The following is a 4,260-nucleotide window of genomic DNA, read 5'->3' on the forward strand; positions in this document are numbered from 1 at the left end:
ATTAGTTTATAGTGTAACTACCAACGTCTGATAAATTCTCGAAGTGTGAAGGTTAGCTCATATTGCTCCATTGTAACAAAGAAATCAATGAGGCCAGTGAAAGCTTAGTCCGGTTTTCTCATCCACTTTAGATCAGACTACGCATTGCTCAAGGGTAAGGGCATCGATACCGATGCTTGTCAACTTCCTTACAATATTCCGACAATATTCCGTCAACTTATGTAGGATAACGATCCCTTTGTGGTTTCAAATGTCAGATTCTTTTTAATTATGGAATGGCTAATCCTATAAAAAAACTGAAAGACCAATCTCAGTAATTTATAATTTAGTTAAAGCCCAAAAGATAAACGTATTATTTATGTTCTAAATATTTCTAGAACAGTTAGTCTAATTGCAAAATGTTAGTATTTGAAGTCTCTTCTTGCTTATTCATAAACATTCAAATTAATTGCAATGGCCTTATTTTAATTTGTTACTCTCTTAAAAGGATAGCAAGTCACAACCTTATAAGCCAGCCTTATTAACAGTGAGGGTAAATTACAGATAAGAGGCAATAAACTATATCAAAGACGGCAAGATCTCGAGTGATTGGTCTGGTATCTTATTGGACGAGACATCAGACGTAGCCTTCTTAAGTAAGCATTATTGTACGACAAACCCTTTCGCGTGGTCAGTGCATCTAATCACAGCTTCGCTAGCTAAAGGTTTTCGGTCCGCTCTGCATCTTGGAAGGATCAAGAGCGAACTGAAAAGTCTTAGGTAGAGAAAAGGATTTGAACACTATAAAGAGTCTTTGGAAAAAAATTCAAACTGTAATATCTTTACATGTTCATGTATTTTGTTCAGTCTGTTTTTGGTCGTCTAAGGACGACTGAGTGAGTGTGTGAGTGACTTTGTCTTCACGATGTCTCTGTATATATTTGAAGGGTTTAACTAAATGTTTGGGAGGAGTCTGCACTTGGTAAGGAGAATTTATCTAATTGAACCTGCGACCTATGGACATATGAATTCGTCATACTTCTGGTTGCTTATGCACTACGCGTATCATATATATAACAGATTTCTACATTTAAGCCTGTCATTCTAATCATCAATACTCCAATTAAATCTCCATTCCTCAACCTCCTCCCGCCCATACAAACCCTCCAAAAGGGACTTAGACAAAATGAGAAGGAATCATTGTGATACATGTATAGAGATGACCCCATAAAAAAACTCGAAGAAGCAAGATTTTTACCAGCTTTTAAAATTCCATGTCCATAAGATGAATCCATCTGGGATCATGAGAATCTATGTATGAAGAATATAATGTGTACTCGTAGCTGTAATCAAAGCCAAATGCCGTTTCGACATTAGCGTTTCTAATATACCTTATTTTCTAATCCCCTGTCACGTAACATTTTACAATTGCCTGACATTCTAATTAAGGAAAACTATACTTCTTACGTATTCCATTCCCACTTTCCAGAGCTTATATGTTTCTTTTTTGAGATTTTCATGTCCAAGTTGAATTCAATTATGTGCAGTAGACAGTATTTGGATAAGATTTCAATTATTTCATCTATATAATGAAATGTTATTAGGGCATGTTTCAAGAGGGTACTCAAAGAAAAACTCTGACAAATATTTGTTCAGTATGAATATGTCTTTTATAATTCAAGAAAAAAGGTGTTGTTTTCGCTCAAAAAAAAAACAAAAAAAAACCATGAGCACAATCCCAACATTTCGCACAAAAAATAATTTATTTATATGTTTCAATTTAACACTTTTGCGTGTATTTTCTATAATTTCATTGTATAGTCTTTATTTGGAATCCATTTGTAGTTGTGCATGTTCTGCATTATTAATCAATGTGGGGGCATGTTCTTCTCTATTTCTAACAGAACTATGTATTTATAACTTCATCGAATCGAACAAATTTCCAAAGACCTGATTTTTAAAAACATTTGTGGCTTATTTTATTTGTAGTGTCTTAGTGTTCAAGAGAAAATAAGAGTTTCAAGAAATTATAATCACCTACACCTATACATTTGCCATCGTGTCTTTTTATTCCTTTTTAGGATAAATCCCTCATGACTACATCCATAGATACCCAATAAAATACAGTAAATTGATTGAAAATCAAATAAACGTTTTTAAAAATTGAAATGAATAAAAAAAAATGATGCAAACCTTTGCCAGATGGTGTCTATTTCATCGTTAAATTTGAAAATCAGCTGTATTCTTTACATATAGGTAATTTCTTGAGCGTATATATCATGTCTATAAATATAAAGATAACATAATCCTAGAATATCTTGTCAAACTTACTCAGATATGCATACACAATTTTGAAAGTAGGTTTCTGAGTGAAGGAATTATGCCTTTTGATTTATTACAAAATGAAATAAAGTCTGCATCTGTTATTCATCAGAAACTATACAAATAAATAATACAGTCAAATGAATTATATTCCTATAAAAAATGAAGATTGCTATAAAGTAAATCAGTGAGGGTCGTATATAACTCTAAAACGGGCGAAGTATATTAAGATGATCTTTTCTTGTCAAACCGATATCTTGTTTTTTCCAATTCCTCTGCCATTATTTTCTCATTTTAGCAGACCCCTGTCTTCTTTCTCAGCATAAACCTGTCTACCAATGACGAAATCGCTCATAACAGATAGAATATACTCACCCCACTGCGCATGCCCCCTGCAGTATAGGTTCTCGGTAGACAGGTGCAATATATTACGAGCTAACATCAGTGTGGAAAGTTATGGTATAGATGCCGTTGCCCTGAAATGAAAGATGTAATGGGGAGAGGAAAATGAATGACAATGCTGTACTGTTAGGTCACGTATGTACTTCAATCAGTTGCATATTATACACCGAATACCAGACATGTCTCTTTATCATTATTTCCATTCACTGCCATCATGCTATTCATGTCGCAATTGAGGCAAAATAGCGGAAATGCTGACTACGTCAACTGCAGAGGAGTGAACCTGGCGTAAAGACTTATCAATTACTATTCATTGAAACTGAAATATTTACTATTATAGTACTTACAGTTTAGTTTTCTAGATCATCTTCATTGTTATACATCAAATCCGCTAAATGATAACCTCAATTTGTAGGACTCCAATATCTTCAAGTTCATCAATTAAAACGATCTAGAAGTCTGTTAAGTCAATGTCCGAGCGAGATACGATGTCCAGATCTGTTTATTACATTAGAGGTCTTGTGTGAAGTGCTGTCTGTCTGATATTCATAACGGTTTAATTATTATTGTAAAGCTCGTCAAGCCATTAAATGCTTGATATCTACGTAAAGGTTTACACCTTATATCTCAATACATTAATGTAAATGTCAAATTGGAGTAAAATCATGGAGAACTTGAAAACTTGCGTCTTTGCATTTTGATGATTCAAATAATTATAAGTTCGTGGATTCTCACTGCATCTTTTCTTCTATACATAGTACACGTATTTCGAACACTGTACAGTTTTGTTTTGAATATAAAGCATACCTATATCAAAGCTTAAATATGAATGATGATGATTAAAATACCCCCCTCAAAACGGAGGAAAGCTAAAATCTTGAATCGGAGAAGCTATACACTGTATATATTTAAAGCTCACCTATGCTTAGGTATTAAGCTACCATTACCACTTGAAGACTTACTTATCGTAGAGGGGATTGCAAAAACATTAGTTATAAACCTGTTTGATGTATTGTGTTTGGTCATTCTCGGATATATGATAGTTCTGTTATGTCAAATAATGAAAATTAAAGACATCCCTAGTTGATCTATCCAATTATTTTCTTTTACTGTTTATCTATGGAAAGCTAATTGGTAACGCGAACACTCGAACTATGTCGAAAACAGATATGGTTTTTGTCTACGTGCATAACTTAAGATGTCATTGTTCTTTTAATACGTTTGTTTTCAGAGATCAAATGCTGAGTTAATTGCCAAGCCAAATATAATCATTTTCTAAACAGACTTTTACATAACGAATATTTAAATAAAACAGTTGAATACATGAAAATACGGGGAACGTTTCTGCAATACAGTAAGATTTTACTTTTATTGAGTGAATAGTTTAAGGACTTTTCGTGGATCATAGAACTGCTAGTTCCAAAACATGTTGAGAGAAAAAAAAAGGATGAAAGAAAAAGTGTCCCCTAAATTATGTTGCAGTATTGGATTTTTAAAATTAATGCAATTTTAATTTAAGTAAGTTACATGAAATACGTGATTAGTTTTGAGGCAAAG

The 4,260-nt window shown here is 33.1% G+C and overlaps 1 long non-coding RNA gene across 1 annotated transcript; it reads left to right on the top strand.

Moving 5' to 3' along the window:
• Positions 1–2,857: 2,857 nt before the first annotated feature.
• LOC134251209 (uncharacterized) lies at positions 2,858–3,384 on the top strand. The gene is made up of 2 exons (XR_009988685.1): positions 2,858–2,991; positions 3,119–3,384. It is a non-coding gene; the product is annotated as an uncharacterized LOC134251209 (long non-coding RNA).
• Positions 3,385–4,260: the final 876 nt, after the last annotated feature.

This window comes from Saccostrea cucullata, unplaced genomic scaffold (genome assembly GCF_032062105.1).
Source record: "Saccostrea cucullata isolate Sc308-1 unplaced genomic scaffold, CSIRO_AGI_Scuc_v1 ctg19199, whole genome shotgun sequence".
Taxonomy (NCBI): Eukaryota; Metazoa; Mollusca; class Bivalvia; order Ostreida; family Ostreidae; genus Saccostrea; species Saccostrea cuccullata.